The following is a 12822-nucleotide window of genomic DNA, read 5'->3' as shown; positions in this document are numbered from 1 at the left end:
TCAAAATTTCAGATTTTGGAGCATTTCAGATTTCTGAGTTTTGGATTATAGATGCTCACCCGGTAATAAATATTCAACCTTAGAATTAAGTTGCCCATACTTAATTCTAGTTGGAAGTGTAATGAAAATGTGCTTTCTAGTTGAAACTAAACCATTAGAATTTGGGCTTCTGTTTAAGGTAACATGAATCTGGAGCAGAAGTACACGAAAACAAAAATGGCCCTTCTGCACGTGTGTGTGTATGGTGTGCATGTGTGTGGGTGTAAGAAGATTGATGGTTTTATCCTTCAAATTCTGTTCAGCAAAGTTAAACCTCCTTGATGAGATAAATGAAAGGAATGGTCCCTGCTGGCAGTCCCTGTCACTTTCTTGCTTGTTCCCCATATTTGCTCTACACATGTGCTATACTGATGAAGTATTTTTCACTTGGTGACTTGTTCATTTGCTTGCAATCCCTGCTATTTTTCAAATTATAAAATAAATTAGAATCTATGATAAAAGTGTATTTGATCTAGTCAACATGCACAGAACATAACCTGGGCATTCATGCTTCTGACTGCTCATGCTCTAGTTTTTTTCATCTAAAGTGGAGACCAAATCATGCAGAAATCCCAGTGTGCAACTCTGGGAAGCACACTGAACAATAAAACTAACCCTTAAAGGTTGCTAGAGCCTCAGATTAGGTTGGACATGTCTCTGTGCTAATTGTCGTTGTGCTAAACATCCCACAATGATAAGGTGTTATTTTTTTTTCTCATATGGCTCATTAAATCCAGCACTAATAGTGAAGCCCACAGGCCTTGTGCTTTGCATCTGATCACTTTCCAGTCCATAAGATTTAAAGATTTGAATCAGGGTTGGTCCTATTGGGGAAAAAAGAATTAAAAAAACTCCAAAGGAGTCTGATAGAACACTTTGGCTTCAGGACACGTGTGAACATAAAGAACACACTCTTTTTCCAGCTTAAAGTGCATCTGGTTGGGAACTTCTGCTGCAGCCTCTCCAATTTATCACTAAAACACCTATGAAAAAACCACACATGATGAAAATTCACACCTTCCAAAAATGAAGACTGATAGAAAACCTATTACTTAAGTCTGGAAATTCCAATTACTATCAAACTCTGGGTGCTAGATTAAGAAAAATACACTTGCAGCTTCACACACCATGTTTTATGAAACAAAAAAAAAATGGGGTAGGAAGTTATTTCACCTCTCCTCACTATCTGCTTTCTGTCAAACAACAACACCAGGTAGACATTCCTCCACTTTTGGAGGCAGACAGAGCATGCTGCCTACCCACCACACCCAGGCACACCAGCCTTTCTGCATCCATTCTAGAACTGCAAATGTACAAACAATAGAAAAGAAAAGTGGATGTGTAAGTGAATGTGTGCATTTGGATACAAAGACACTGGGAGATCAGAAATTATGTCAGTGGGTATTTTGTCACCAAATATTAGATATATCAGATACAGGAATTTTCATAATTCTCCATATTTTTATCACTTTGGAGGGTTATAGGACCAAACACTGGAGTAAGTGAAAAATCTTGGCTTATCTCAGTGGTATTTCACAATATGAATACCTACTAGCTACTGGCAAGTGAAGTGAAATAATGTACATGACTATCATTATATAAGCCAACATAAAAAAGATATGCCCTAGTCTAAATTGGATATTTGAGAGAGAAAAATAGAAATCTATTGCCACAACCCTGCAAGTTAGCCTGGATATCTCTTTTTTAATTTCATCATTTAAAAAGAAAAAGAGTTTTATTTTAATTATTTCAAAATTTGACATATAAGAGTTTGTGAGGGGAAAGGGGAAAAAAACAAGGGAGAGAATTGAATAACAGCAGATGGGGTAGAGAGGGAAGATGGGAGGGAAGGGGAGGAGGGGATAGTAGGGGATAGGAAAGGTAGCAGAATACAACAGTCACTAATATGGCATTATGTAAAAATGTGGATGTGTAACCGATGTGATTCTGCAACTTGTATTTGGGGTAAAAATAGGAGTTCATAACCCACTTGAATCAAATGTATGAAAGATGATATGTCATGAGCTTTGTAACGTTTTGAACAACCAATAAAAAAAAGTGCCACAAATAAAAAAAAATTCTGCATAAATATGAAAAAAAGACATCATTATAAATACCCAGAAGAACAATAAATTCATGAAAATGATTTACAAGACAGACTAGAAGACATTTCTAGAAAACAAATGGAAGATCTGTGATAAGATCATAAATGTAATGACTTTTCTTTACTAAAGAAGTTTTGCAAAGGCACGTGATGGAATGAAATGTTGGAAAATGGAATACGGAAGTGTAGCAAGCAATTAAAGTTCCTAAAAAATAGAATTGAAATCAATGTTGGGAATATTAGGTAGAATTTAAGATTGGAAGATCAAATTAAACTTCTTACATAGTAATCTGAGAGTCTTTTTAATTCAGTGATGTTTGTTAAGTATACAATGAATTCTGGTAGATATGGTAGTATCTCATAAAGATAAGGCATCTGCTTACATGGACCCCACATCCTAAGGAGGATAAAGTCAACAAAAAACGCACAATAATTATGTTCTGAAATTGATAAACACTTTAAAAATAGAATAATAAAATATATATTGATATACAAGGGAATATTTTATATTGGCTGAACACAGAAACCCTCAAAATAACATTTGAGTTTATTTTTAATGAAGTGAAAAAGCAAGCCTTTGAGAATTTTTAGGTAACCTACATAAAGTGTACACATAATGAATACAAAAACCTTTTTAAAAAAAGACAAATTTGGCCATGCTACAACAACAACAAAAATAAGAATGTCAAAAGCGAGGGAGCCAACCAAAAATCTATAATAGATACTGTTTTCAGTATTCACTATCTGTGGGGTATAATTCCAGAAATGTGGGTTTGGTTGCAAACTGTGGGTTTGCAAACTCATAGAGGAAAGAGAGCACAACTTAGATGAGCGAAAAGGAACATATTCCTGATGAAATTTTAATCCTTGGATGTAACTATGATTGAAGCCTGACTTTTCCCGGAATTTCCCAGTTACAGAAGTCAATGTGTTTTCAATGTTTTTTTTTTTTTTCTTTTCATTTGAGTATAGTTACTATGTTCAATGTAAATGTAATGCAGATGTATTGATAATTTTAATTTTTACACTCCACAATCACAGGTGAATTCTATCCAATATTTAAAGAGGAACTAATGCCAATCCTTTTCAAATGCTTCCAAAACAATACAAATGGGGGTGGGGAATACTTATTCATTATATATGTTATCATACTAAAGCTAAACAAAGACTTCACTAGGAAAAGAAAGTACAGAACAAAATATTTTATAAATGTACATAAAAATCATCAGCAAAAGACTAGCACATAAAATAGCATAACATATTGAAGAATTAAATACCGTGATTGAGATTTATCCCAGAAATGCATGAATATTTCCAAATTAAAAAAAGAAAAATCAATGTACTACACCATATTCATAGAAAGAAAGAAAAATCCTACATGGTCATCTCAATAGACTAAAAAAAAATTACTTGACAAAATGCAACACTCTTTCATGGTTACAAAAAAAATGAACAAGCGAAAACAAACAAACAAAGAAACAAACAAACAAAAATCAGCCAGGTTCAGTGGCTCATTCCTATAATCCTAGCAAGTTGGGAGGCTGAGCCAGAAAGATCACATGTTTGAGACCAGCCTTGGCAATTTAATGAGGACCTAAGCAACACCATGAGACCCTGTCTCAAAATGAAAATAAATAAAAATGGCTAGGAATTTACTTCAGTGTTAAAGCATCCCTGAGTTCAATGCCCAGTACCAAAACAAAACAAAAACAAACAACAACAACAACAAAAAAAAAACAAGCAGACAAATAAATACCAACAAACCAAGAAGAGATAATACTTTTTCAACTTGACAAAGAAATTATTAACAAAGTCCAAAGGAAACATCATATTTTATAATGAAAGACTGAAAGTTTTCTCTTTAAGATCAGGAACAATGTGAGAATGTTTGTTCAAACTTGTTCCATTCAACAGTGTACTAGAAATTTAATCCATGGACATTAAACAAGATTAAATAAAGAGGAATCCAAAATGGACAGGAAACAGTAAAACTATCTCTATTTAAAGATGGCCTGATCACTGTATATAAAACTTTTTAGAAATCCAATTTTAAATAGTATCAGGATTAATACATAGATTCAGCAAAGTTACAGGATATAAGATAAATCTACAAAAATAAATTATATTTTTATATACATGCAATGAGTAATCTGCAAATGAAATTAGGAAGCTGATCCTTTTTAAAATAGCATCAAACTATTTAGAAATAAATTTAAAGAAATTTAAGACATGTACACTAAAAACTATAAAATTTTTATTATAGAAATTTAATAATACATAAATATGTAGATATATACCATGTTGATTGATTTTAAGATTAATATTATTAAAATGGCAATATTCCCTAAATTGATTTGTAGATTGATTCTATCTCTATCAAAATCCCAATTGCATTTTTTTCCAAAATGGATAAACTGATTTCAAAATGCATATGGAATTGCAAGGGATCTCAATAGCCAAAACAATCTGGAAAAAAATATAAAGTTGGAGGGCTCACATTTCCCTATTTCCAAACTTACTAAAATATAATATTAATCAAATCAGTGAAACATAGGCTTAAATAGGTCAATTGAATAGAATAAAATTTTTAGAAATAACCCCATACATCTGTGATCTATTGGTTTTCAAGACTGCTAAGACCACTCATTAGGGGGGAAAAATAGTCTTTACAACAAATAGTGATGGAACTACAAAATGTCCATATGCAAAAGAATGAATTTGTTCCCTATCTCCCATCATATACAAAAATTAACTCAAAATGGATGAAAGACATATATAAGATCTAAAACTGTAAAATACTTAGAAGAAAACATAGGCACAGGTCTTTGTGACTTTGGATTAGCCAATTATGACTTTGGATTAGCTAATAATTTCTTAAATATGATGCCAATAGCACAGGGAAGAAAACAAAAATAGTAGATATACTGGAGTTTATCAAGTTAAAAACTTTTGTGTTTTAAAGGAAACTATCAAGTAAGTGAAGAGACAACACAAATGCAAGAAAATATTTGCAAATTATATATCTGATAAGGGTCTAGCATCCAGAACCTATAAGGAACTTTTACAATTCAACAGCAAAAATATAATAAATGGAAAAAATACTTGAATAGATATTTCACCAAAGAATATATACCAATAGCACATGAAAAGATGCTGAACATAATTAGTCATCAGGGAAATGCAAATCAAGGCCATCAAGAACTATTAGTTCATATTCATTATTCATAAGGATGGCTATACTAAAAAAGAAAAAGAAAAAGAAAAGCAAACTTCCCGATCTCCCAAAATCTTCAAGTATTTGTGAGGAAAATATATGTGAAAAAATTACATTGCTTAAGGGAATGTAAATTAGTGCATGCATGTGGAAAACATTTTGGCCTTTCCTCAAAACTTTAAACTTAAGAGTTGCCATATGACTCAGCAATTCCACTTTTAGGTATATACCTAAGAGAATAGAAAACAAATTCCCCAAAATTGTGTACATGAATGTTCATAGCATCATTATTCATTATAGCCCACAATAGATGCAACCCAATTGTTAATCAATGAATAACCAGATAAGCCAATTGTAGTAAACCCATATAATGGAAAATCACTCAACCTTAAAAAGAATAAAGTACTTATCTATGCTGCAATCCAGATGAACCTTGGAAACGTTATGCAATGTGAGAAAAGCCAACACAACCAGTCACATAGTGTATGATTTTATTTATATAAAATTCAGAAAAGGCAAATTCACAGATACAGAAAGTAGATTAGTAGTTGACAATAACTGGGGTGAGAGGCAAATGAATAATGCCTGCTTAATGAGGATATGATTCCTCTGTGGGAATATTCTGAAAGTTAATATGGGTGATGTTTGTACTACATTGTAAACATAACAACATCAACAACAATAAAAAGTCTAATGAATCATATGCTTCAAAGTGGTTAAAATGGTGGATTTTATGCTGTTATTTTACTTCATTAAAAATTCATAAAAACTAAAAAAGAATAGAATTTTCATTTAAAAATAAGAATGTCATTCCAATTCCAATGAAAATAGTAGTAAAGATGCAGACATAATCCTGAGAAGAAATGGGCAGGAAATATATGGGCTTGGTATCATTAGGAGATGGATCAAGAATCCAGTGTCAACTATTCTTTAATGCTCATCTAAATTACTGGTTTTTGCATCTTCCTACTGTTCTAGAAATAAAACTTAATATACTTGTCCCAGGCAGTATTCATAAGAAATGTCCTAGAGTTCCTCCAATATTGAGGCAAACATTGAATTAACCCCAAGGGGAATAGAAATATTCCCAGAATATTAAATTTCTCAGCATAGATGAAATTTGGGACACCTGGGAATATAGGGAATAATTCAGGAAGAAAAACTGTAGCTATTCCTGGGTGGCTGAAATAGAACTTGTGGGAGATGGTGGCTCTTACTGGACATCCCCGCCACAGGGACAAGTGGCTTTTGTTTGCCCATCTGTGATCTCCAATCAGTATTTGGCCCTAACAGTTCTCTTTCAGATAAAACAAACCAGCATCCTGTAGGGCCAAGCTTAAACATACTACCTGCAAATGGCCTCTGAATACATCAAGCTACAATATAGTCTTTCTTTTGCTGAAAATCTCCCTAAATGTCATATTTTTCCATCATATAATTGTATACTTTTATTGACAGAAAAGATGTTGGGTTAGGAAAAACCTGCTGTTTTATTGATTTCCAGCAGCATTTTTTCATAACTGAAGTCACAGGGTGGTTTTCTTTCACTCAACAAAATGAGGCTTTGGAAATTTATTTGTTTGGCTCAATTGGATATTACCTACAAGGAATAATCTTCTTCCCAGAATTAATGGGCCTCAGATATATTTGTATGTTTGCACATATGATAAAATTAAAGTGATAAGATGTTCTCTTCTGAGATTATAAGGCAACAAGTGGGACTTAAATATGACAGAGGAAGACATTTTCTTGTGTCAAAGAAAAGCAACAAAGTTTTTAAAACTGTGAAGGAATATTAGATGTCAAAACAAATGAAGGCAATTTTTTCCTCTGTAAGTATATATTTGATTATCATATCCAAAATGTAAATAGCATAAAGAATTGTAGAGAATAATAAGTTATAACATGTTTTCAAATACAACATTTGTTTAATCACCACTCTTTTTCCAAGTGAAAAATACAGAGCTCAGAAAGTTTCTGTTATTTACCCAACATCATACAGAAAGTGACAAAGTGGAACTTAAATCTGGTCTTTTGAAGTTCAGAATTCTATAGAAAATGCTGTATAAGAAAAATGTCATTTCATATATTTATGACTTAAATCTGAGCTTTCTTGGCTAAGAAATTGTATACATCAAGATTACATGTTGTCTTATATCTATATGTCTCTGGGTATGGGTATAAAAAAATCATACACAACTGCATAAACATTAACGTACACAATTGTATATAATATCATGGCAGAGTTGAACAGCTGTTGTTGCTTCTACCTTCTTAATGAGCCACATCCTAACCCTCATCCTTCTTGAAAATTAAAGGCAGTAAAATCCATACACTTAGGGATAAATATTAAAAATACCATAATGTTTTTAGTTTTAACTCAAGATGAAAAGGAGTACCTTTCAGTTTGTCCCACACAGATGACTCAAACTACTGCTAGTTTTGTTTTATCAATAATAGTAAAGGAACTTTAGTCAAATGTTTGCACATAATGACAAGAGTACTCATCTATGAAGTTAAGGAACAGAATGATTCATTCCACACAGGCCCATCCACGTATAAGTACTCTCATTCACATTGTCCTCATAACCAACTGACCTAATTGTGAGTCAATAATTTTGGATGTAAGTGTCTCTGTGGACTGTGGGATAACATCTAAATATGTTGGACAACTAAAGACAGAACCAGTTATAGACCATTAGAATGTTTTCTAACTCATGAACCACATGTTCATAGAATTCTAAATTAAAAAATCCATCTTTTAAATAGTGCTACAAGGGAAAACCCTAACTTTCGGTTGAAAGCCAAACAATAAATCCCTATAATCTTGCCCACTTTTCTCTATGCCATTCTTTCCATCAATATAAACATAAATAATCATCAAGATATTTCCCCCATTTTTCAATGAGAAGTCTATTTAAAAATACAATATAATTTTAGTATATAATTTATTCAGATTATACCTCAACAAATGAAATCAGGCCATAAACTAAGAAGGAGCCTAGGTCCATGGTATACAAAAGCCAATTGAAAATAACAGGGTGACATCAGACATTCACTAAAAAAGACACAGAAAGCAAGACAAAAATATCTTCTGACTGTTAGATAAAGGAGACACTTTCAGCATGATGGAGATGAGCTGATATTACTGCTATGGGGATAAAAGATTCAACTGTGGTGATTTCAATCCTATGGGATTTATAGTAACTTTGTAAATAATACTAAAATGTATTTAACAAGTGGGATTTTGAGGGCTTGAAATCAGATAATGAAAAGCTGAGAGAAAGTGCTGAAGAAAAGTTATCACAATCAGGTTGAAAAGAATATATAGCCAATCATTTTGTGCTTTGAATTTTTCTTTATAACTCTTGGCTTCATTTGGCACTATGAATAAAATGTATTTTTCATAATACATGTGCTTATCTACATTTTGCTAGATAAATGTTCATACGAATATACTGGCATTTTATTTTCTGTGGATTTTAGTTTTCAGGGCACATTCATATGGTAAATTCATGCAACAAAGTTTTTTGGGTATCAATTGTACCCAAGACACTTTGCTAGACACTGGAAAAAAATGTGAATACACAGGATCTCTATTTTTTTAAAAACCACATTTTCAATAGTAAAATATTCTCAGTACAGAATAGCACAAGAAAAGAGCCATTGTAGGTATTATGGAGGATAAAAAAGGAAGGAATAAACTTAATTTAGTGGTCAAAGAAGGTATCAAAAGACAATTTTGAGATAATTTTGGGAAAAAAACTAGTAGAAGGTGGGAGAGGACAAAGAATGAAAGGTAAGCTTATATTCTTGGGGTCTTCCACTTCAGCATCAATTTCCAGCCATTACTATCTTCATCTTTTTTCTTGAGAGCTCTTTCTGAAGTGGCTGGATGCCATGCTTCCCAGAGTTGGGGCTGGATAAAGAGCTGGTGTGCATAGCTTAGCTCCCTGGCCTTTGATCATTTCGAATTGCCTTTCCTAGTTTTCCTCTGGAATTGAACTCCAGTTATTCATAATCTTACTGATTATCTTACTTCCCTATTTTATTTTTCCATTCTCCTACCGATGTTTCTTGTAGCTTGCAAATAAACTTGGATCCTTGCCTCAAGATTGTTTCTGGGGTAACTTAAACTAAGACAATATGAATGTTCCAGAACGAGGAAAAGTTGAAAAAACTGGGGAGTGTGGTCCACATGGGGTATCTCAGAAGACAGGATGGGAAAGATAGGTTGTATCTATCTGTTCATGATACAAGCATTATATCTACTGTATTACTAGGTTAAGGAATAGTATATTAACTAAGGGTAGTGTCTTAAAAATAAAGGAAAGCCAGGAAGGAAACATAAAATACTTCTTTTTACTTATACCTCTTGCTTTGAATCAGTCACTGTTTGCCATTTGTGGCTTCATACTAGTTGGGTGGTGGAGGATGGGAGAAGTAGAGTGGAAAGGGTTTACCACCAAGAACTAATATGTAAAATATCCTTTTATTATTTAATACAGATATGTTCTACACAGTGCTTTGAGCATAACAGGTCCACAATGAATATTTTAAATCAACTTTCTAAAAATGGTTGATTTTTATTTCTAAGGTCTACCACAGGATATTTTTATTTCTTGAGACTATCTTTTAGGCACCATAAAAAAATTTAAAATTAGATATATATTTTGTGCTATGGTTTCTATTCCTAAGCTTTTAAGTGTCTTCCTTCTTGCTTATATTTTTTCAGTATGTCCCAAAATTTCGAATGCATCTTAACATCTGATAAATACTAAATTAACATCTCTTATCTCTATACATATGCATCAAAATACTATAAAGTAATGTACAAGCAATTTTCCAAAATGATCAAAGAGCCCATAGATGGTACCTCAGCTATGAATCTACAAAGTAGAGGTTGGTTTCTTCATGAATCATGGTAACCTTCAATTTTAAATAATTCTGAAATTTCTATCTCAGAATGTTAAGCTCTAGGAAGGATATAAGAATGTTGAAAAGCATAACCTGGAGTCATTTTAAATTCTGACAAAACAGCAACAAAATCCAAGCTTCCTCTCTTTGCACTAGAAGCTGTAAGGAGTGAAGACAGCTAATGGAACATTGCCAGGTCTACAGCTTGCTTGTGCCAACAAAGTGGAGTAGGCTACTGAGAGACCAAATAAAGTCCCTAGAGACACATATGCGACACAAGACTTTGTTGATAACTCTTACAGGGAAGGTCCAGTGGCCACTGGCTGAACAGATAGCACCTTTTTCCCTCAATGTGCTTTGTCATGCAGTACCTTCTGTCTTTCATAGTGTCTTGTACAGTGGTGAACAGCTGGACAAGTGACTCATACCTTTTCCACACTGTCCTCAGTTCCATACTAGTTGCCACTGAGAGACAGGTTTCATATGTTAGTTGTGGAAGCAGTGAAATTGTTAGCATTGGCTTGCTTTGTTTGTATGATGAGTATCCTAAGGAGAAACTGTCCTGGCATACACACAAGAAAGTAGCATTCTATGTATAACAATAACTATTTCCAATTTTAAGAATACATGAGCGATAATACATGAGACATAAACTAAGACAATATGAATGTTCCAGAATGAGGAAAAGTTGAAAAAACTGGGGAGTGTGGTCCACATTTTGCCCAAGCTTGCTCTTATGACTCCTTTGACATAACTAAATTTTGGGGAACAGAAAAGGGATATTCATGGACAAGGTATCTTTGTATCCCACTTTTCTTCAAGGATGATACAAATATCTAGAAAAAGTAGATTTTAAATTTTTCCAAAAAGTATATACTTGGGGGTATGAAAAGCTTCTGCCATTTTTAAAATCAAACTATGCAAGTTTGATACATAGTAAGGACATCTCCAAGTAAAAGCCAGTGCCATTTGGAGGAACTCAACCCAGGAAGTTGTTTCTTCCTAGTTCAGAAGAATTCACCTTCTATTGTTCCATTTTAGATAATTATTAAAAGGAACTAAAAAACAATTTCGTATCTTTTCAAAGATTCTCTCCTCAAAGGTAAATGATGCAAAGAGTAGTAGTTCAGTTCCAGGAAGTTGCTCAGCATCTTTGTGCTTCAAAGGGAGATGAATTGTGTCAACCTGACAGCATTTATAAAGAAAAACATTTACATATTTTCTTTCTTTCCCTGGATTTTACTTATTTTACTTCGATAATGTAGTTCTGAATTAGAGAACAGGCAATAACAGTAGCATATTTCTTTCCATTCTTTCTGTTTGTGTGCATCAATAAAACCAAAGACATATACAAAAAAAAAAACTCTGCTACACTGTTCACTACTTTGAAAATGAGTCCTATGACCAAAGATGTGTTACTGACACCAAACAGATGTGCTCTGTCAAAGCCTGAGTCTAGCATTGCAAGTTCTACTTACCCTGAGTTTATTCTCAAGGCATAACAGGAATAAATTGCTACATTTATGATAATTTGTTCCCAGAAGGGAAATGATTTTGAATGGAATTGAGTAGAAAATTAACCTTCGGGGACTGACAGAATATTGACAGCATTAGACATCAAAGTTAACTCCTATATAAGGAAAGGCATTTCCTGAGCTTAAAAATGAAAGATAATGCACCCAGGTTCAGTAAACATCCATTCCAACCTCTTTTCTAGAGAAAGCTAAAAGTTACATTTCCCATTGAATCAATGTTAAATTTCTTAGGTATGTTAATGGTATTGTGGTTATATAAGAAAATGTCCTGTTCTTAGGATATTTATGTTGAATTATTTAAGGAAGAAGTGTCATATGTCTGTACCTTAGTTTCAAATAGTTCTGCAAAACTAAGTTACAGCCGTGTGCAGAGGGAGACAGAAAATAAAGCATCTATTTATATGAGAGAAAGCAAAAGAGAGAAAATGTGGCAATAGTTCAACAGCTAATGAAATAGATAAATGGTCCCGGTCACCTGCCCACACAGGACCACTGGCTGCTGTGCCCAAACAGGACCACCAGAAGCAGCACCTTCGTGGGACCCCTGGCCATTCACGCATGCAGGAATCCTGGCCCCAGTTCCCATGCAGGACACCTGGCCACAGCCCACACACAGGACCTCCTGCCACCACTCCTGTGTGGACCCCCATCTACCAACACGGGGCTCCCCCGGTTGCCTCCATCATGGGACACTGCAACCACTGCCATAGACCCCTACATGCAGTAGCCTTCACCTTGGGACACAGGAGAGGGTCTGGAGACAGCCACAATATTGCACACTACAGACCTGCATCTCTGAACACACCACCCACCACCACCACCTGGTCCCACCCAACTAACATCTCATCTCTGAAAACAGCCACCCCCATCTTGGGACATTTTGTCACCATCTTTAGTTGGGGCAACTCCCAGCTTGGGACACCTGCTGGGGCCTAGAAGCAATATCAAGTTACCTATAGTCCCCATCGCCCCCCTCTCCTCTGCAGCCACTAGTGGGGCACAGTGCTTGTGGC

Source organism: Marmota monax, unplaced genomic scaffold, assembly GCF_021218885.2.
Source record: "Marmota monax isolate L192 unplaced genomic scaffold, Marmota_monax_Labrador192_F-V1.1 WCK01_AAM20220418_F8-fsc00172, whole genome shotgun sequence".
NCBI lineage: Eukaryota > Metazoa > Chordata > Mammalia > Rodentia > Sciuridae > Marmota > Marmota monax.
This window is presented reverse-complemented; position numbering follows the sequence as displayed.